This window comes from Chiloscyllium punctatum, chromosome 17, assembly GCF_047496795.1.
Source record: "Chiloscyllium punctatum isolate Juve2018m chromosome 17, sChiPun1.3, whole genome shotgun sequence".
In the NCBI taxonomy this organism is placed as follows: Eukaryota; Metazoa; Chordata; class Chondrichthyes; order Orectolobiformes; family Hemiscylliidae; genus Chiloscyllium; species Chiloscyllium punctatum.
Window position 1 is genome coordinate 96252274 of NC_092755.1, and position 24008 is coordinate 96276281.

The window sequence follows — 24008 nt, forward strand, 5'->3', positions numbered from 1 at the left end:
GGATGCCTGAACATATATATCTCACTCTGAGCAAGTGGTAGTGGTTTGCAGCAGGAGGTGAGGGGGTTAATTTCTCAGTAAAAACAGGCACTATCATTATTCTTGGAGCATCCAGTACCATTAGGGAACTCTTACAGTATATAAAAGAGAGCCTTCACCCCCAACTCCCCAAACTCAGTGCTAACTAAAAGACATTAGGGTTCACCAATCTATCTCCCTGTATGGCAAGGGGTACTCCCATAGTGATAAGTGCCTAAGAAAGTAGGATAAGGTCCTTAATTGACCATTTAGATGACTCAGTGGGTCTACTGTCAATCTGCCATATTTCTCACTGCTGACCAAGTGGTACAGTGGCAGGAGAGCATTGGGCACTCCTCCCAGTGTCTTCCCACACTATTTTGTTAGTCTTCCTACCTCCCACCAATCCTCGAAGGGATAATAAAATCGTAGATATTGGGTCTCAGCTGCTGCATCGTGGTAGGTTCCATTTGTGTGTTGATGAAGGTGACCTTTTCTTTCACATTGGAAAGTATAATATATTTTCTCTGCAAAACACACCTTGTTAACTTTGGAGGTGGATTCCTGCATGCTCCTTGGCATTGTATATAAGTTTTCTGGGAGTCTTTCCCAATCAATATGTTCAATGTCTATACCTATCTTCTTGTAACCTAAGCCATCAGAGGCCACATCTGATTCCACTGCTCAGGAATTAATATATATGGTCTCATCCTTTGTTGAGTTGTCACCTGTTTTGTCCTTCCTTCCCCACACAGACTCCTGTGCAGTGTATCTAGAAATAGTCTCCTCATCTAACTTCTGAAGTATCAGTCTTTGATCTGGTGGCTGCAAATTAGATTGATTATCACTGGGAAATTTAATTGCGTGCCACCCATATTTTCAGTGGTATGAATGCTGTTTCTAGTCCAGAATAACATCTGTACAAAACATACACAATTCTGACCAAACATCTTTTTTGATATGTCATTAGAACGAGTGCTAAGAATGTGGACCAAGGTGTGTGCAGAGAAGACAGATTAGTCATATGCTGATCTGACTCCAGATGTGCTATTTTCCACCTCAGTGTTCCAGATAACATCTCTTAACCACACACAACATGCATTCAGCAACAGGAAAAAGCCACCAGCAGCACTGTTGAACATAACTGGTGATTCCAGTTTTATAGTTAATTGTGTACACCAAACAGCCTTCTTTCATAGACTGGGTTATCAGAGTCCTTGTATGGTTTCACTTCCCTCACTGTAAATGTGCAGTGTAGGCAAATTGTCAGCATTCATGCTGATCTGACTCAAACAGATTAGTTTTAGATTCACTTCTCCTGAGTTAGTTGAAAGTTTGAAGGTTTGAACTACAGTTTAATGTTGGCAAAGGTTAAAGGTAGTGGTTGGCATGTTGTGAAGACTTTCGTTTTTAACTTCAAGATTTTTGCTCAGATCGCTTGTTTCCAATCATTGCTGCTGTTGTTTCTATCCTTCTTGGCCTGTAGCATGTCCAGGAAAATAAGCAGAAAGACATTGCAACAGTGAAGAAATGACACTATTGTCCAAGTCAAGATGGTGTGTGGCTTGAAGGGGGACTTGCTGGTGATTGTGTTCCCTCGCATCTACTGCCCTTGTCAGCAATTGTAATGCCATTGATTGTCATGGGGCCATGGTTAGATTCTGTCTTCTATAGATGATCATTGTCTGGCATGTATTTGACATGAATGTTCATTGCTGCTTAACAACCCAAGACCAAGTCTTGCCACATGTGGACACTAAGAGCTTCAATGTCTGAGGTGTAATGAATGGGGCTGAACATTGTGCAATCATTGAACATCCTCACTTCTCACCTTATGATGGAAGGAAAGTTATTGAGGAAGCAAATGAAGACAGTTGTGTTTTGGACAATACCCTGAGGAACTCCTGAAAGGATGTCGTAGGGCTGAGAGAATTGACCTCCAATAATTACAACCATCTAACTTCCTTTGTGCTAGGTAATGTGTCAACCAGCAAAGATTTTTCTACCTTATTCCTATTGATTCCAGTTTTGCTAAGGCTTTTTGATGGCATAATCAACCACAAAGACAATGCTCCTACAGGTTGTGCCTGGGACAGCCTGTATTTAGGACATCTTTTCTAACCCCTTCCCAAGTTAAGGTAAACAGAGGATATCCTAAAAAAAGGACAGCTCAGACAATGATGCTGTTGCAGAAGGACAATTCTATTCTAGTACAGAGATCTAATGACCTTAATTCATCTGTCATTTGTTTGCAAATTCTTGACTAGGTTCTTCCAGTTTTACAGCCCTGTTTCCACTACCAAAATTCTATTGCCACTGGACTTGTTAAATGGACTCTGACAGAAGCACATGCGTAACTTTGTTTAAAATGGGGATCTTAGAATTCCGTCATTGTCCATAAGATCAAGCCACAAAAACCATGTCAACCATGCAGACTTTGCAGCAAGTCAGACACTGTCTTAGAACAAAGAACTAAACAGCATAGGATCAGGCCCTTTGTCCCTCCAAGCCTGCGCCAATACATTTTGCCCTTCCAATTAAAACTGTATTCATTTACAGGATCCGAATCCCTCTTTTCCTTTCCTATTCATGTATTCATCCAGGTGCGTCTTGAATGCTGGTATTGTGTCTGCTTCCACCACCTCCTCTGATAATGCGTTCCAGGCACTCGCCACCCTTTATGTGAAAAACATGTCTCACACATCTCTTTTAAAATCCACCCTCCACCCCACCCCCACCCAACCTCAACAACTTGAGTCTGTGTCCCCCAGTAATTGACCCCTCCACCTTGGGAAAAAGCCTCATACTTTCCTCTCTATCTACGCCATTCATATTCTTATAAACTTCTATTAGGTCACCCTTCAGCCTTCTGCGTTTCAGTGAAAACAAACCCAGTCTATCCAACAGTTCTTCACAACTAAAATCCCTCATACCAGGCAACATCCTGTACCCTCTCCAAAGCATCCACATCCTTCTGGCAGTGTGGTGACCAGAACTGTATACAATATTCCAGGTGTAGCCCAATTAAAGTTCTATAAAGCAGCAGCATAACTTGTCTATCCTCATACTCATTGCCACTTCCAAAGACCATAGGCCTTTTTTTTTAAACCAGATTATCTACCTGCACTGCCACCTTCTTGATCTGTGGACCTGCATACCCTTCCTCCATCTGTTCAGCCATTGAGGAATTTTTTTTTACTGTGTTTTGTCTGGTAGCTCCCACTGATCTTGCCTTTATGGATGGCCTTAGTAGAAGCAGGGAGCTCCTGACAGCAATAAAAACAGAAATTGCTAATGAAACCCAGCAATCTGGCAGCATCTGTGGCAAGAAAGCAGAGTTAATGTTTTGAGTCCAGTGATTCTTCAACAGAACAGTTTTTGATTTTGTTTTTTGTTTCAGATCTCCAGCATGTGCAGTTCTTTGTTTTAGTTCAGAGTTCAAGACTGCACTGTTGAAGTGATTGATGGAACACACAAGTTGTTTGCCACATCAAGGCAGCAAGTCATGAAGGAAAAGGCACAGCTATTATATACTGTATGCAAGGAGAGGAAAATATATTGCATTCACATTTTTCAGAGAGTTTGCAGATAGACAAAGCATATGGCTTCACCAAGACATCATTTCATTGATGCAGCATATGTATGTAAATCAAATATGTATCAGAACTACAAAGGACTCCACATTCTCAACATTCAACTTGTATGTTTCCATAATTTACACATTTTTCAGGCCAATACTCAGTGTCCCTGACTGTGCTCAGTTATTTACAATCTATGTTGTTTAAAACCAGAAAGTTTAAAACCAGAATGGACTATTCTAGTGAAGGCACCACCAATGGTGTATCTGCCAGCAGGAGGCAGCTCAAGGCATCCGCATGTGCTACTTAGCCTCCTGGACACATTACAACTTGTAATTGTATGCACTTAGAATGAAAGTCCCCACTGAATTCGACCTGAAGCTATGGGCAGCAAGGCCTTGTCCTCATTAAGTCGTTTATGGCTTGTTACTATTACAAATTTACATCTGTAAAAGTATTGGTGGAACCTTCTCACACCAAAGATGACCGCTAAATATTCCTTCTCTATCTGGCTGTATTTGCACTCTGCATCAGCCATTGAAATAATTCCACAGAGGCCAGTATCCCATCACCAAATCACCCTTTATTTATACTTGCATAGTATTTGACACTGGTCCAGTTTCCTGAGAACTGGCTTTCAGAGAAAACAGAACCTTTGGCACTTCCGTGTATATCTGTCAGCCAGGGCTCTCTGATTGGACCAAATTAACAGTCTCATTCTGGGAATTCATATTCTATGAGGTCTACCTGCCTGATCTCGTTACAATTATTGTGACACTGTTGAAGGTGATGCACGGAGCGCCAATCAAGCAGGATGCTCTGTCATGGATGGTGTCAAGCTTCTTGAGTGTTGTTGGAGTTGTCCTCACACAGGCAAATAGAGTCTATTACATTGTATTCCTGACTTGTGCCTTATATTTAGTAAGGTTTTGTGGAGTCAAGAGATAAGTTATTGTTATGGAATTTTCTGTTGCTGACCTGCTCTTGTAGCCGCAGTATTTAAATGGTTAGTCCAATTCAGTTTCGGTTCAAGGTAACCCCTTAGACAGAGTTGGATTCTGCAATATTATTGTCACTGAATATGACAAGGAAATTGCTGAATTCTCTTTTGTTGGAGATAGTCTTAACCTGGTCATAATCTGACTTGAATGTTACTTTCCACTTATCAGCCCAAACCTGAATGTTGTCGAGGTTTTTCTGCATATCAACGTGGACTGCTTCAATATCTGAGGAGTTGCAAATGTTGTCAACATTGTGCAATTATCTGCCAACATTTCCTCCCCTGAACTTGGGAAAGTGTGAATTTATCCACTCTTAAAAAAAATAGAAAAACAGAATATTGTTCACATGATTATTGACTAGAAAATATCAAATTGAATTGAATCAGGTTTATTGTTGCATGAATACAGTGAAAAGTTTACAAGTCACCACTTATGATGCCATCTTATGTATAAAGGTAGCTAGTTACAGAATCTTAGTTACAAAGCAGAAAAATAAAGAAAACAAAGATAAAAACTTAAACATTACAGTCCTTCTTCCTAAAAGGTAGACAAACAAAGCAACACAATTAACAGTTCAACAATTAAGTCAAAGAGTGTGCTGCTGGAAAAGCACAGCTGGTCAGGCAGTATCCAAGGAGTAGGAGAGTCGATGTTTCGGGCATAAGCTCTTCATCAGGAATGAGGCTTGTGGGCCAAAGGGCTGAGAGATAAATGGAAGAGGGTGGGGCTGGATTACTCTCCCTAAGTGCCTTGTCATGCTGGATTTGCATTCCTCACAAGGGCTCAGCCTCCCTCATTTCAGGCTCAACTTTGCCCCCGCCACCGCCCCTGGCTGTTTGCTCACACCATCCTGCAGCCTGTTTCTACCACCACCACTGCCACATGTTTCCTGCTCCTGCTCCTGCTCTCACCGCTGCCCAGCTGCAGCTGCCTACCCCTGTTCTCAGTCCTCAAAGGAACTTAACTGGTCTCATAAATGTGTGACGGAAAATTAATATGCATCTACTGCATACAATAGGAAGGCAGTTGGTATTTCAGCATTCATTCCAGAGAATTTGAGTAAGAGTAAAGAAGTTTTATCACAATTATACAGATGAGTTACTTGCTTCTGAATTCCAAGTCTCTGACCTCTTGTTGTAATACTTTGTTTAGATAACTGGTTCAGTTAGGTTTCCAACCAGTTGCTGTCTCCTGGATGCTGATGAGAATGAATTGACTATTGATGATTCCTTTGAATGTTAAGAAATACAAGTTAGATTTCCCATTTCTTGAAGATGGTTATTGCCTGGCATTGAGGTAACATGAATGTTGTTTGCCACTTATCAACCTAAGTCTGAATATTGTCCAGGTCTTTACGCATTACCTGAGCATTTGTGATTGGAACTGAGCAATGTGAAATTACTATTGAACATTTACATTTTTCAATTAAACAGCTGAAAGTGTTTGGGCTTAGAGCATTTTCTGAGGTTTTAGCACAATGTCAAATTCTATAGTCTATGACTGGCTGTGGCAGGATCGAAGAGCTTTGCTCGAATCTGTTAGTTGTAGGATTTTGTTGCTCTCTCAAAATCCTGCTACTTAAGAACAAAGAAAATTTACAGGTCAGGAATAGGCCCTTCAGCCCTCCAAGCCTGAGCCGATCTAAATCCACTGTCTAAACCTGTCACCCAATTCCTAAGTATTTGTATCTCTCTGCTTCCCACCCACTCATACAAGTGTGCAGACGCATCTTAAATGAACCTATCATGCCTGCCTCTGCTACCTCTGCTGGCAACATGTTCCAGTATTTCCAATACTTCCAATATTTAACATAGAAATAGTGACATTTTATAGTTTCATCAGATTCAATCCTCATTTGAGGTATGCCTGACATCACTCCTGGTATTCACACCTTTGCCTTATTGAAACATGAGTTATCCACTGGCTGAATGGTAATAGTACAGTGATGAAATGCAGTCCATACGGTTATAGATTTTAGTAGAATACAGTTCTGCTAATTATGTCCCCAGAGCCTCATGGATTCCATCTCTGAGCTATTGAACCAACCTATATTCTTGGCAAATAGATAGAAGTATGTACTGTGGTCACATGTCTCGGTACAGTCATGGATAGCTGTATCTCTCATAGATTGGATTGGTGAGTGCAAGGTCAAGTAGTTTCCCCCTTCTTTAGAGAGGCAGCAACATTGAAGGAATTAGCAACTAAATTAAAGAACAAGATCTCATAATCTCCAGAATATTATTTGAGCTGTTTACAAACATGACATTGAAATATTAAAAAGGGTGATTGAAGATATGGTGTGAAAAAGAGAGATTCCATTTCATTTGACATTAGCATCAGTACTGAGGTAGGAAATGTCAGAACTGTACTGGAGCTAGACGAGGCTTGGGGAAGATTAGTAGGGCCTTACAAGGTCTTTTAGCTAGAAAACAATAGCTGGAGCTGGGTCAGGTGAAATGATACTCTAAATAATGGTTAAAAACTAAACAAAAGCAAAGAAAGAGTCAGGAAAAATAAAAGATTACAAGTGAAAATTCAACTTGGACAGTAATGACCTGGTAGCCATTACTACAAGTTAACTGTAAAAATGTCAGTACTGGGACTAAAGGTCTGCAGAACATTGGGGGAAATGGTAATGTGATAGAGCAGCCTTCATGATTTAGGATAAAATCTCTCCAATGACAAGAAAGAATATAACAAGAGGCAAACAGGCAGTGAAGACTTCTCAGGTCGAATTTAGTAATGGCTAATAATTTGAGGCTGCAATGGGCTTGTGTACAGTTTTGCTGGAAGCAACTATAAAGTAGCGAAGGGGTGATTTTAATTTTCATATACTTTGGTACAAGCAAACGATCATGTCAGAAGGTAGTGAATTTCTCAAGCATGTCCAGAAAATAATTCTGCATTAGTATAAACTGGGGCTAACAAAAGGGCATTTCTTATTAGATGTGGTCACGTGGTCAAGATCTAAGTAACAGCATAAAAGGCTAACCAAACTAACTACATGACGCATGTCCACTGTGCAAAGGCTTACACAAAATAATTGGCTAAAAAATAAAGTTGATTAAAATCATTGACTACAATGCATCCCTGATGAGTTCAATTCATTCTATGCTCATTTTGGACAGAAGATCAGTGATGTCACTGCACCCACAGTCACCACTGCAAACATCAAATCGGCCTTCTTGAGTGAACACATGGAAAGCAACTGAAAGCGACTGGCCTGAATGGAGTCCCCAGCTGTGCACTCAAATCCTGTGTGGACCAGCTGGCAGGAGTATTTGCAGATATCTTTAACCTCTCTTCACTATTATGTGAGCTTCGTACCTGTTTTCAGGAAGACCACTTTCATCCCAGTGCCAAAGAAAAATCAGGGAAAATGCCTTAATGAATATCGCCCAATGGCTCTGAGATCCATCATCATGAAGTGCTTCAAGAAGTTAGCAATGGCACACATCAACTCCAGCCTCACAGATTGCCTACAATTCACTTACTGTCACAATATGTCCACAGCAGATGCTATCTCCCTGGCCTTACACTCATCCCTGGAATATCTGGATAACAAGGACACCTAAGTCAGATTCCTATTTATTGATTTTAGCTCTGCCTTCAACACCATAATTCCAACCAAACCAAATCTCCAAACTCAGTGATCTAGGACTCTGCTCCTCCCTCTGCAATCAGATCCTTGACTTCCTGACCTGCAGTCCGCGATCAGTATGGATAGGCAACCACACCTCCTCCACAGTGATCCTCAACAATAGTGCCCTATAAGGCTGTGTATTCAACCGAATGTTATGTTTCTTATACACTCACGACTGTGTGGCCAAATTCAGCTTTAACTTCATTTACAAGTTGGTTAATGACACCACCATAGTAGGTCGGATGTCAAACAAAGATGAGATAGAGTACAAGAAAGAGCGAGACAGATTAGTGGCCTGGTGTAAAGACAAAAATTTCTCCCTTAATGTCAGCAAAACAAGAGAGCTGGTCATGGATTTCAGGAAGCAGAGTGGAGAGTTTGCTCCTGTCAGCATCAATGGTGCTGAGGTGGAGGTGGTTGAGAGTCTCAAGTTCCTCAGAGTAGATATAATCAAAATTCTATTCTGGTTCATCTACATCAACATTACAGTCAAGAATACCTCTACTTACTCAGAAGTGTCTTTACTGTACACAAAATGCAGGACAAATCCAACCTGGCCAATTACCACCCAGTCTACTCTCCATCATCAGTAAAATGATGGAAAGGGTCATCAACAGTGCTGTCAAGCAATGCCTGCTCAATGAAGCCCATTTTGGGTTTCGCCAGGGTCATTCAGCTCCCAATATCATTACTGCCTTGGTTCAAACATGGACAAAAGAGCTGAGTTCCAGAGGTGAGGTGAGAGTGACAGCCCTTGATATCAAGGCTGCATGTGATCAAGTATGGCATCAAGGAACCCTGGCAAAACTGGAATCAATGGGTATCGGGGGCAAACACTTTGCTGGTTAGTCATGCCTGGCACAAAGGAAGATGGCTGTGGTTGTGGAGAGTCAGTCATCTCAGTTCCAGGACATCTCTGCAGGAGTCCCTCAGGGTAGTGTCCTAGGCCCAACAATCTTCAGCTGCTTCATCAATGACCTTACCTCTGTCATAAGGTCAGAAATTGGGCTATTCGCCAATGATTGCATTGTATTCAGCACTGTTTGCGACTCCTCAGATACTGAAGCAGTCCGTGCTCAAGTGCAACAAGACCTGGACAATATCCAGACTTGGCCCGATAAGTGGCAAGTAGCATTCATGCCACACAAATGCCAGACAGTGATCATCACCAATAAGAGACACTCTAACCACCGCCCCTTGACATTTAACAGTATTGCCATCCCCGAATCCCCCAATGTCAACATCCTTGCGGATACCATTGAGAAACTCAACTGGACTCACCACATATCACAATGGCTACAAGAGCAGGTCAGACACTAGAGATACTGCAACGAGTAACTCACTACCTGACACCCCAAGGTCTATCTCCCTTCTACAACACACACGTCAGGAATGTGATGGAATACTCCCCACTTGGCTGGATGGGTTCAGCTCCAACAACACTCAAGAGGCCTGGCACCATCCAGGACAAAACAACCCGCTTGATTGGCACCACATCTATAAACATTCAATCCCTCCGCCACCAGCACTCAATAGCAGCAGTGTGTACTATCTACAAGATGCTCTGCAGAAATTCACCAAAGATCCTTAGACAGTACCTTCCAATCTCACAACCACTTCCATCTAGAAGGACAAGAGCAGCAGGTATTTGGGAACACCACCACCTGCAAGTTTCCCTCCAAGCCACTCACCATCCTGACTTGGAAATATACCGCCGTTCCTTCAGGCTGTTGGGTCAAAATCTGGAATTCCCTCCTTGCCAGTATTGTGGGTCAACCCACAGCAAGTGGGCTACAGTGATTCAAGAAGGCAGCTCACCACTACCTTCTCAAGGGCAAATAGGGATGAGCTATTAATGCTGGCCAGCCAGTGATGCCCAAGTCCCATAAATGAATAAAAAAAGGAAATTCAGCTTGTCCACAATGACTTACCAATTTTTATAGATTCACCATAGAAAGTATCCTATCCAGATAGATCACAACTTGCTATGGCAACTGCTGTACCCAGGACTCCTACATTAAATTACAGAGAGTTGAGAGGGCAGCCCAGGATGTCAAAAAAACCAGCCTTCCTTCCAGTAACTCTGTCAACAATTTCTGCTGCCTCAGGGAAGCAGCCAACACAATCAAAGACACCCCCCAGCCTGGTTATACTATTTTCCACCTCTTTCATCAGGCAGAAGATACAAAATTTTGAAAAGATATACGAACAGATTCAAGAACAGCTTCTTGTCCATTGTAATCAGACTTATGAAGACACATCTCAGATGTTAGAGTTGATCTTTCTCGGCATCTTCTCTTGTAACTATAACACTATATTCCGCATTCTGTCCTATTATCCTAATGCACTTACGTAAGGAATGATTTGTCTGGTTAGAATGCAAAACAATACTTTTCACTGTACTTGTGAGAATAATAAATCAAATGCAACGGTATGTGAAATCTATCTAATCATGATCATAAAATGATCAAGTTCCATAAAGTATTTGAAAGGGAGAAATGAAAAATAGCTACTAAGAATCTCAGTTTAGGTGAGGTTTGCCTCAATGTGATGACACAGCTGGAGGTTGATCACTATTTAAATCTGTTAAGGTAAAATGGTATACTATCAGTCGAAAGATAGGAAAAAATGTTATGCAGAACCAATTTGTTCACCTAATAGCAAGAGGTCCAATTGCCAAAACAGACAACCTTAGACAATTGAAAAGGTAAGAAACAATATAAATTGAAAGAAAAAGCATTGCAATAAAACAGCACAGATCAGGCAAATGGGGAAAATACAAAGAACAGTAAATGATAACAAAATAGATGTAAGATGGACTCATTAAAAACTGATAACGGCAATATTATTAATGAAAATTAGCAATTGGCAGACATGCTGAATAATTTTCTTGCGTCAGCATTTAGAGTCAAGGAAGAGATCAACATGCCAGAACTCCCTCGGAAACTAATGTTGAATAAAAGCCACAGATCATCCCAAATTGATATAAGACAAAGAGACAACAAACAATAATGAAGAAAGTAAATGTACTAAAAAGTAACAAACCCCAAAACTTGATGATCCCCCTCCCTCCCTGGACTCTAAAGTAAATAGATGAGAATAATGCAAATGCCCTAACTGCAATTCCAAAGTTTTCAGGGTTAGGAACCATTCCTTTAGTTTGGAAGATCGTGTGTGTCAATTTGTTTAAGAGAGAATAGAGAGAGAGGAATTACAGACCAATTAACCTAATATCTGTTGCGGGAAAATTACTAGAGTCTAAAAATAAGAATAGGATGATTGAACAGTTTGGAATTTTTCAGCTGAGAAGAGAGAACCACTTATGATTTGTTAATGGTAAGTAGTGCATGCAAATCTGATATGTATACATAATTTTTTTTGTAAATGTAACCAAGGATAAATTTTTTTTTGTAAATGTAACCAAAGTAGTGGACGAGGAAATGTTGATTGATGCTCGTTTTATGGTTTCCAGAAATAATTAAATATTGTCCCTTATCAGATACTCATAACTGAAGTTGTAGCTTTTAAGGAATTGAAAGCATGTTATGAAATTGTTTGAGAATATATGGAAACGGGCAGGTAGTCTTTTGGCAGAATGTGCCAATTAGTGTCCTAAGAAAATATTACAGACCCTCCACCATTCCCTGTATTTATTGATGACTTACATGATTGAATGGAAAGTGACATGATGAAAATAAGGCACCAAAGAGTGAAAAGTCACCAGAAGTAGATGACTTTCATCCCACGACATTTAAGAAATTAAGTGAGAACTTTGGTAAGAAAATTCTGAATGTTACCCTGTTGTGTAAAAAAAGAGAGACAAATTATGGAATTTGTCAATTGCACAAAGTTTAGTGACGTCGAAGTGTAACAAAGAAGTATTGATAGTTTAAGGAAGTGGCAAACTTAAAGAATAGATTTCCATGTCGGCAAATGTAATAATTTGGAGATGCCAGTGTTGGACTGGGGTTTCCAAAGTTAAAAATCATACAACACCAGGTTATCACCTAATGAAAAAGCGGCGCTTTGAAAGCTAGTGCTTCCAATTAACCTGTTGGACTATAACCTGGTGTTGTGCGATATTTAACTTGGCAAATGTAACATCATTCATTTTAGATCTAAAATGAAAGGTTGAACATAAAATCAGAGAATGGTTCCAACACAGAAGAATACATGTGGTGCATTTAGCCTGCAAAAGTAATTCAACTAGTTCTACAATTCCACACTTTTTACAAAAGCCTTGCAAATTTTTTTCCCTTCGATCATCCAATTTAATTTTGAAGGATTGAATCTGCATCTACTATCCTTTCAAATAGTTTATTCCAGAATGTAACCACTGTTATATAACAATGTTTTTCCTTGTGAAATCTATAATTCCTTTGATGGTCACTTTCTATCATCCCTAGGGTTCTCAACATTCCTGTGCACGAGAACAGTTTTTCTCTATCTATGCCATCTGCACCTCTTATAGTTCTGTATACTTCCATCAAACCTTTATCTTATCTGTCTCAAGAAGAACTCCAATTTCATAAATAAACCACATGCCTAAAGTCCTTCATCCCAGGGATCATTCCATGGGGCATATAGTACAGACGTGGGCCATTTGGCCTAACCATTTCCTCGTAAATCTTTTCTGCACCCTACCTAAAACATTCATGGTTTTCTGAAAGATCAGTGCCCAAAATTGAACACAATACTCCATTAATTTCCCCAACAATGAAACGTCATTAATATAAATTAGGAAAAACAATAGTATCTTACACTAGTCCAGAAAAACAACAGCTTACCACTACTCTCTATTTCCTATCACTCAGCCAATTTCATATTCATGCCAATGAATTTTTTTTATTCCATGGGCTTGAACTCTGCTGCAAGCCTTTATCAAATGTGTGTAAAAAAGTCACATTAACTGCATTAACCACATCAGCCTGATACCACGTTAGAAACTCAATCATATTAGTTTAAGAAATCCATGCTCACTTTGATTAATTCATCCTTGTCTGGGTAACTATTAACTTAGTTATGGATTATCATTTCTAAAAAACAAAGGTACTTCCAAATGTTGAAAATCTATGAATAGTGAAATCCAGAGCAATGTTCCCACCAAGATTTGTGTGTGCCTCGCCAGGTTGCAATCTGGAATGTATTGCATATTAAACTAAAGAGGCAACTCAGGATAGTGAGTGCATGGGGGTTTTTGCTGAACATCAAACATCAACTACTGGAAAGGTCAGGAAACGTGCAACTACGATTGAAGAAGTAACAAGCAAGAGAGAAAGCATTTATGTGATTTCAGGATCAATGAGTGCGGAAGAAAGGGAATTTGTAAATGGAGGACTGGCAAGTTGCAAATTTGCAAATGCTCCAATTAATTAGCCTTTGATGGACCATGACTGATCATGACAATGAAAAACCCAGAAAGGCGCACAGTAACTATTGTTGACAAATCTAGTGGAGATTACCCATTGTGGCCTGATAAACACATTGTCGATTGAATTTGATTAATGGATTGAGTTTCAGTGAGCACCTAATTCTTTCAGGTGGGGAAGTCTAGGTAACAGTTTCCATTACTGATCGTATCACTGGGGCTTGCTAATTTTATCATTGACTAAGCTAATTATCCCAATCTGTAACTGCAGGCTAATTGAAGCTATCTGGGCTACTATGCAGTTAATTAACGACCAGATTATGTGAATTTAATTTCACTGTTGGTGAGGTGAATAGTTTATTTTAGCATCTTCCCCATGCTTTTGTATTCAATTCGCCTACTCTCCCAAAAGTGCAAGCTCCGGTATCAGGATGGAAACTAACAGTCCATATATAGAATGCATGCTGAGATGTAGACTTGGATATGTGTGTACAGGAAGAATGAAATATGTGAGTAGAAAGAGATAGAGAATGGAGCAAATGAGTGAAGAGGCAGATTGTGACTTGTCAATTATAAATATAATATGGCTGTATGAGGATTGGGTCCAGTGGCATGTGAAAGTGGAATGAGACCTGTGAGTTAGAGAGACGAAATGGGACTATTGAGGAGAGAGCAACATCTTATTTAATACACATGACAAAGCACTAAACTGAATTGTACCATGCATTGAAGATACAACATTGTGAACATTCAGTGAATTTTAAAATGTAAGCTGCCCATGGAAAATAAAGTCGTACTCAAAAGAATTTGTGACTTTTTCTTTATGGGATGTGAGCATCAAAAAGGCTAATGGAATGATACATCTAACGAACTAAAGTACAGAGATAGAAGTCATATATCAACTATACAAAGTTCTGGTTAGATCACATCTGGAGAATTAAGAACAGTTCTGAACACCACACCTATGCAGGATACATTGGCCTTGAAAGGAGCGCAGTGTAGATTTACCAGAATAATAAATAGAATTCATGATTTCAAGGTAGATAAACAAAATAGGGTTATAATTACTAGATTTAAAAGGGAACATGATAAGTGATTTTTGATAATTTTTGTAGCTCAGGTTGATGATAAGTATGTAAGTTAGCTCACTGAGCTTGAAGGTTTGTTTTAGACGTTTCATCACCATACTAGGTAACATCATCAGTGAGAGTCTCCAGTGAACTGCTGGTGGTATGTCCCACCTCTCTATTTAAAGGTCTTGGTTTCTTAAGATGGGTGATGCCATTTCCGATTCTTTTTTTCAAGGGAATCAGAACTCCATGAATAAACACATTGATTTAGATTGATTTAGATCCTATCCATCTTCCTTTGGAAAAAAGAACCAGAAATGACATTACCCACCTTAACAAACCAAGACCTATAAACAGAGAGGCGGGACATACCAGCGCTTCACCGGAGAATCTCATTGATGATGTTACCTAGTATGGTGACGAAATGTCTGAAAACAATTGTTCAAGCTCTGTGAGCTAACTTACATAGGTAACATGATTTTTCAAAATTTTCAAAATACTAAGGGAATGAATTTGGTACTTAGATAAAGTTATTTCTATTGGCTGAAGACTCAAGGACTCGGGACCATAGTCTGAAATTTAAATCCAGACCCTTCAGAAATGAAATTAAGAATCACTCCATATGCAAATTCTAGAACCAGTTTGAAAGTCTCTTCCGCAAATGGCAATTGAGATGAGATCAATTTTTAAATTTTCAACAATAATTGATATCATTTCTTTTTAAACAAAGCTGCATTGGATTTGGCACAAAGGTAATTGGGTGGAATGAGGTCACAGATCAGTCGTGATGTCATTGAATAACAGGGCAGGTTTGAGAGGCTAAATGTTCTGTTATTTAATTCTCTGCTGCAAATCCTGCCTTCAGACATATCTTTTGTGTATCTAGAACTTAGCCAGCCAAGTGAAGCACTAGACATTTGACATTAAAGTGCCCCACTTTGAGTACATTTTGCTAAAACCACTCACCTAAATATCTCTTGCCTCAGACCTGTGTCCTCTTGTCGTTTTACAATTAACCGATGCTAATGGCTTTTCTTTGTTCACCTTTTTTTAATTTAACTTATTTTTCTAATGAACCTGTTCAGAGATGTTATTATATACCTAAGGAGTAGGTAGGACTTGAGCCCAGTGCACTCGGTCCAGGAGAACCCTTTCTTCTCTATATCCTATCATTCAATTAACTTGTTCAGAGATGTTATTTAGACATGTCTGGAGCAAGTGGAACTTGAACCTAGCCCTCCTAGTCCAGGGTAGGGATATTATCACTGTGCTACAAGAGAGCCCTGTGTTCAATTATATAGATAGATTATAATCCTATACACCTGTATCAAATCTCCTTTCAACATCCTTTACTCCAAAGACAACAACTGTGAGTATTGCACCTTAACCATAGCTAAAATCTTCATAGAATCATAGAATCCCTAAAATGCAGAAGGCGGCCATTCAGCCCACCAGGTCTGCACCAATCCTTCAAAGAACATCCCATCCAGACCGAGCCCCCTACTATATCCCATAACATTTACCATGGCTAATCCAAACTAGCCTACACATCCTGAAAACTACAGTCAATTTGAGTATGGCCAATCCACCTAACCTGCACATTTGGTGGGAGGAAACCAGAGCACCAAGAGGAAAATCATGCAGAACATGGAGAGAACATGCAAACTCCACACAGATAGTCATCCAAGGATGGAATCAAGCCCAGGACCCTGGCACTGTGCCAACTTCTTCTGCAATCTCTTAAGGAACCTCACATCCTTCTACAAGTGTGGTCACAAGTATTTGACACCATATTCTAGTACTCATCAGAGTTTTATATGTGTTTGACATCACTTATTTTTGTACTCAATACCATTAGTTATGAAGCCCGAGTTTGCATATGCTTTGCTAATTACTTTCACACTATGTCTTCCTCAAAACATCTATGCACATGGACCCCTGAAATCTCTGTCTCTGCAACTCAAAAGAATTTGTCAATACAACCATATTGTCTCTGCCTGTTCCTTTTGTTAAAATGCATTACCTCATTCTCCTTTGTATTAAATTCCATCTTCAACTTGTCTGTCCATTGTGCTAGCATATCTATGCCCCATTGCAGTTGATTGATATGATACTCATTATTTGACTCATAGATGTTTACAGCTCAAAGGAGGCTGTTCAACCCATCATGTATTGCCAATCAACAAAGATTTGACTACACTAATCCCATTTTCCATCTGTTAGCTCTTAGCCCTGGAGGCAGTGCAAGTGAATGTCTATATACTGCTTAAATGTTTCAAAAGCTTCTGACATTACCACCATTTCAGGCAGTGATTTCCAGACTTTCATCACCCTTCAAATGAAAACATTTCTTCTCAACTCCCTTGTCAGCCTTCCACCTCTTATCTTAAATCTATAGTCTCTGGTTATTGACCCCTCTACTAATGGAAAAAGGTGCCTTCTTATCTGCCCTATCTGTCCCTCTCATAATCTTATACAACTGTATCAAATCCCTTCTCAATCATTACTGTTCCATAGAAAACAACCTCAACCTATCTGATCTTACTCAGACCCCAGCTCAGGCCACAAATTCGTAAATCTCTGCATCCTTTGTGCATCACATCCTTCCTATATCTGGCGACCAGAATTGAACACACTATTCTAGTTATGGCCAAACCACCATTTTATACATTTACAAAGTATACAAGGAAATTTGGTATCATTGGCAAATTTTGAAATTTAACTCTGTGTTCCAATATTCAGATCAGTTATATATGTCATAAAACAAGTGCTCCTTTGGGAAATACCACTGTCTACCATACTGCAGTTGGAAAAGCAACAACATACTAGAAGTCACCATTGTTTTATCTATAAGCCAATTCTTTTAATCCAAGCTGTAGCTAATTATGCTATTCCATGAGATTCAAATTTGTTAACCAGCCTTTTGTGTGATACTTTGCAAACACCTTCTTAAGATCCTTTGCAACACCTTCATTAATTTCTTGGTTGTTTTATGAAAAAACAAAATTAGTTAAGCACAATTTCCCTTTTACAAATCTATGTCGGCTTTCCTTAAATAGCCCAAGATTTTACAAGTGCCATTTGGTTTGCTTTTCCAGATTATGCTTTCTAAAAGTTTGCCTGCCAATTATATTAAATTTACTAACCTATTTTTACTAGGAAGATAGTGGCAACCTTTCTTGAGTAAGGGTGTCGTATTTTCCATTTTCCAATTCTGTGCCATCACCCTTCTATGTGGAGAAGGTCGGAAGATTAAGGTAATTTTCCCAACCTCCAGTTCCATTTACTTTGAAAACCTGGGACACAAGTTTTCTGGACCATACATCATATTCTAATCACAATCACCCTTTCCAGTATTTCTCATTGATCAATTTTCATTTAATCTGTTCCTTCTCTAATCTCTGCTTCAATCAATAATTTATTGGCATCCTGTTCTTTATTAAACACTGATCTAAAATATTCATTCATTACTCTAGCTTTGCCCTGCATCTCAAAGAATACATCATCACATCCTCTTTTTCACTAACAGGGTCATTTCACCACTAACTATCTGCTTGCGATTTGCATACGGTAGAAGATCATTGATTTCCTATTTTTCTAACTGTCATTTTATTCATATATGCTGTCTCTGCTAACCTTATTTTTCTTTTCAGTTCCCTTGTCAATTTTGGGCTTTTCTCTGCTTCATCATTTTGTGTTTCATTTGTCATTCAAAGAAACTTGAATTACCTTTTGTCTTTATTGGAATGTAGATAGGTACACCTGATTCATCTACTCCTTAAAGATCACACATTGCAGTTCATACGTTTCTTGTCTATATTTGGTTCCATTTTTTTGTCAGCTGAATTCCCTCTCATAATATTGAAGTTTGCCCTCTTCCAAGTTAATAGTTTAACTTTAGATTGTTCCTTACATTTTTACCATACACGCACACAGCCATTTGTGCACAGAGCTCACTAATCTTATTCACCGTATTTAGTGTGTTTATATTCATGCATTCTAAACCGGTCTCATTATTTCTCATAATTTCCCTTTTTCTGCTTCTTTACCCTATAGTAGCACTTCCCTCTCCAGTGCTATCACACTAACTTATGCACATTTTTCACTAAACTAGTGCCCCTGCATCACCCACTTTCCAGCTACCTTTTTAAAATCCTCTCAACCATACTAGTCATCCATGAATTAAGGAAAGGTCGTAAGCAGCAATCAACAGACTGTTTTCTAATGTTTGACTTAATTCCATGGCACTTCACAGGGCTAGAGTCAAACATGGGAACACCCAGTTCAGCTTACTCTTGACTGCATGCTACATTGTTGACACATCTTGTGGCTTTGCCTTGCCAGTGGAACAGGACATACCCAGGGATGGTGACAGGAGTTGAGGATTTGGGCTGAAAGGTCAGATTCTGTGCATATGACTTTTCTAATGGGATAGCTTTCCCAAATTTGGCACAGATTCCCAGAATTCCATCTTCAGTATTAAATTGATGATGTGATGAAGAACCTTGGAGCATGTTCCATTTTGTCATTTTCAATTTGGAAGTTGTATCCCACCACATCCACAACTTAGATGCTCCAATGAGAACATTCCTACCCTTTGAGAAATGCAGACAAACTTGAAGCAGTGTAGGCTAACTTTAAGTAATGTTAACCTCTCATTATTTCACACCCTGCTCAGGTATTCAGCTATTTGCTGGTACATTTAGTATTCACTGTATGCTCCACTCATGCTCATAAGCAAGGGGGGTCTTCAAGCGTCTGAATCCCCTGGCCAGTTCTGAATTTTCACATTCACTATCTTCATCTTTTTCACTGACTTGGAAGAGGATGAGAAAAGGACAATATGCGGTTTGGGGTAAGAAGGGTGGAGAGTAGAGAATGAGAATACGTACTTGCAAAATTTGCATTTTGTGAATCAGGAGAACTTTTAGGATTACTTTTTTATTCATTTATGGAACGTAGGTGACACCAACTAGCCCAGTATTTATTGCTAATCATTAATTGCACTTGAGACAGTTGTGGTGAATGCTTTCAACAGCTACCTTCCAGGTGGTGTAGATACACCCTTAAAGGGAATTCCAAGATTTAGACCCAGCAACAATGATAAACCATTCAAATAGTTTCCAGTCAGGAGAAGTGATTGTGTTTCTGTTTTTCTGTCCTCTTTATCCTTCGAGGTAGTAGATTTTGCAAGTTTGGAAAGTCCTGTCTAAGGAGACTTAGTGACTTTTCACAATGACACATCTAGATACATAATGCTCCCACTATGTTAGATGGGTTGTAAGCAAAGTGGAATAGTTTGTCTTGTATGGTACCAGCTTCTTCAGTTTTGTTGAAGGTGCAGTTATCCAGACAACTGGAGAGTATTCCATCACATTTCCGATCTGTCCCTGATTGATGGTCAACAAGATTTGAGGAGTCAGGAGCTGAGTTTCTTGCAGAATTCCTAATCTCTGTCCTGATCTTGTAGCCACATATTTTTATGGCTGCTCCATTCATTTTCTAGTCAATGGTAACCCCAAAAATGTTGATAGTGGATAAATCAGTGGTGGTAATGCCATTGAATGTCAAGAGACAATTGTTGTAATCTTTTTTGTTGGAGATGATCATTGTTCAGCAATTTTATAGCGCAAATGTCACTTACCATTTATCAGTTCAAGTCTAGAAGTTGTGAAGGTTTTGCCAGATATGGATAAACCACTCAAGCATCTGAACAGCAAACATTCCCATTTCTGACCTTAATCTGAAGAGTAGATTATTGATAAAGCAACTGAAGATTGTTATATCTAGGACATTATTGTGAGGAACTTTTGCCGAGTTGTCTTGTAACTGAACTGTTTGACCTCAAAAAAAACCACAAACACCTTCTTTTGTGTTAATTAAGATTCCAACAAGCAGAGAATGATTTCAGTTGCCAGTGCTCCTTGAAGCTATACTCTACCAAATATTTTCTTAATGTCAAGTGCAGTCACCCTCATCTTTCTGGTGCTCAGCCGTTTTGTTGATGTTTGGACCAAAGCTGCAACGATGTCAGGAGCTGACTCAGCCTGACAGACAGAATCAGACTCAACAAGATATTTCATCACTTTGGTGATGATTGATGGGAAAATCATTGGCCAGGTTGGAATTGTCTGACCATTTATGGATAGCTATAGCTGAGCAATTTTCCACAATATCAGATAGATGCCAATTTTGCAACTGTACTGGAACAGTTTTGCTCCAGGCACAGATATTTCTGTAGCATAAGTTTTTATTACTATTGCTGAAGTGTTGTCAGGGCTTTGGATACCCAGTGGTAAAAACAATGACTGCAGATGCTGGAAACCAGATTTTGGATTAGTGGTTCTGGAAGAGCACAGCAGTTCAGGCAGCATCCGAGGAGCAGGCTGCCTGAACTGCTGTGCTCTTCCAGAACCACTAATCCAAAATCTGGATACCCAGTGCCTTCAGCCATTTTTTGATATCATGTTGAGGTGAATCAAGCAAGATGTAGGAATAAATATCCTGAGCACTTTGTTGTGATGGCCAACTATCTCCCCAGGGATTTAAAATGAATAGGCATGCTTGTCCTCTACTTTGACCTATCCCATGTTGACTGTCTCTGTCTCAGACAACAGTTAATTTAGTGAAAGGTAATTTAAAAGATACAGAGTACTCTTTAACTTAATCACTTCACTGTTTTATTCTTAAAAGTCTCAAATATCAAGTAGCAAAGTGTCAAAAATATCCAAATATCAAATTATTCCTAAATATAAGTTGTAAATAGTCAAGGTAAACCACACTAGTCACCTTTCTGCCAAACTAATGCATTTAAATTATGATGTGGAGGTGCCAGTGTTGGACAAAGTTAAAAATCACACGACACTAGGTTATAGTCCAACATGTTTATTTGGAAGTACAAGCTTTGTGAGCGCTGCTCCTTTGTCAGGTAGCTAGTGGAGTAGAATCATAGGACACAGAACTTATAGCAAAAGGTCCAAAAGGCATACACTGATACAATATATTGAACAAATCTAGATTCATGTTAAGTCTTTCATCTTTTAGAATGGGCTACAGGTTTTGATTCATTAATATATAAATTCCAGAACTTCTTTCAAGTCACATTCCCAATATAACTTAAGGTTTTATAAATAGAAGGTGACAATTCAGCTCAGACAATGCATTGTAGGTGTGAGGTTAGAGCCTGCATGTATTTCAATCTTGATGCAGATTGGTTCTATTTCCAGTGTTGGAATTTATAAAATGTCACATGGATTATTTTTTAAAAAGGCTGCCTAGAGATTGTGTGCAATTTGAACAAAATAGAATGTATCTGCAAATGCAGTTCTGCAAGTCCAGAACTAGAGGGCATACAGTGAAAGGGAAAAGATATAAAAGAGACCTAAGGGGCAACTTTTTCACACAGAGGGTGGTACATGTATGGAATGAGCTGCCAGAGGAAGTGGTGGAGGCTAGTACAATTGCAACATTTAAAAGACATCTGGATGGGTATATGAATAGGAAGGGTTTGGAGAGATATGGGCCAGGTGCTGGCAGGTGGGACTAGATTGGGTTGAGATATTTGGTCGGCATGGACAAGTTGGACCAAAGGGTCTGTTTCACTGCTGTACATCTCTATGACTCTATGATTGTAAGTACAAATTCACCCATAGACTTATGAGTGTGTGTGCATGTGAAGGAGAGAGAGAGAGAGAGAGAGAGAGAGTGTGCACACGTCCATGTTTAATAGAGTGTGTGTGTGAGTGTGATGGAGTATATGCATGTGAGAGGTTGTGCGCATGGGTGTAAGTACGGTGTTTGTGTGTGCCTGAGAGGGAGTGTGTATGTGAAAAAGGGTCTGCGTGAGTGTGTGAGTATGTAAAAGTATGTATGTGTGTGTGCTTGTGTGTATGTTCCCTCCCAGTTGGGGAATACGTCAGTCGTCAGGGACATTCAGCCTCAGATGTTCGGGTGACCATCCTCCAAGGCAGACGAGGGAGACGCAACAACGCAGAGTGGCCGAGCAAAGGCTAGTAGCCAAGTTTGGTACTCATGAGAATGGCCTCAACTGGGTTTATGTCACACTGCAAGCGACCTCACCATACTATACACTCTCACACACACACATGCATACACTCTTGCATACATACTCACGCAGAACCTCCGTCATACACACACTATCTCTCAGGTACATGTACACACACACACACACGCAACCCCCACACTCACACCCATGCACACACCCTCTCACCAGCATATACTCCATCACGCTCATGCATACACTCTATCAAATACACATACAGACACATACACACACACTCTCTCTCTTTCTTCCTCCCACACACATATACATTTTCTCACTCTCTCTCTCTCCCTCACATGTACACATGCACACATATAAGTCTATGGGATGAATTTGCATTTGCAGAATTGTATTTGCAGATACATTCGATTTTGTTCAAAAAGCACAAAATCTATAAGGTGTCAATTTTTTTTTATAATCCACGTGACATTTTATGAGTTCCTACTTTGGAAATAAAACCAGTCAGACTCAAGTTTGGAACACATACAGACTCTAACCTCATATCTTCAATGCGTTATCTGAGCTGAGATGTCACCTTTTTTTTATAAAACTTTAAGTTACCACAGGAATGTGACGAAAGAAGTCTGGGATTTACATATTAATTAATTGAAACCTGCAGCCCATTTAAAAGATGAAAGACTTAACAGGAATCTGGGTTTGTTCAATATATTGCATCAGTGATCTTTTGCTACAAATTCTGTGCTCTATGATTCTATTCCACTAGCTACCTGACAAAGGAGCAGTAAACCAAGAGCTTGCACTTCCGCAAAAACCTTTTGGACTATAATCTGGTGTCATGTGATTTTTAACTGCATTTAAAATGAAATACATTTCACAAGATACAAAGCTGGTCAGTCCCTTTGTTCTTTTCCACCTCACCTCCTGGCAAGGGGTTCCTCATGCTCTCCGGGAGTTATGGTAGTGGGCTTAGATGACGTTGGGTTTTATCCCTGATCTCTTATCAACTTCTGTCCAATCAAAGACATCCACCTTGTATTCTGAAGTGCCAGTCCTCCCAATCAGGTACCAGAATTGCGTACGTGACTGTTAGCATGTCTATTCGTTCAGCTTGAGCAACTCTCAGTCTGACCGTTCGAGCTGGAACCCTTTGCAGCTCTAGCCAACATAGGGGTCCTTACAGCTTCCTCCAATTATTTTTCATTTGTTCATGACTGGCCATCCCTAATTACCATTCAGAAAGTGATGGTGAACCATCTACTAGAATTGCTGCAGTCCATTTGGTATATGAACTCCTTTGGTGTTGTCAG

General features: G+C 39.6%; 1 protein-coding gene across 1 annotated transcript in view; it reads left to right on the forward strand.

The window, feature by feature from the left end:
* The window catches only part of LOC140487662 (uncharacterized), a 269506-nt gene that overhangs the window by 219534 nt on the left and 25964 nt on the right, over nt 1-24008 (forward strand). The window lies entirely within an intron of this gene.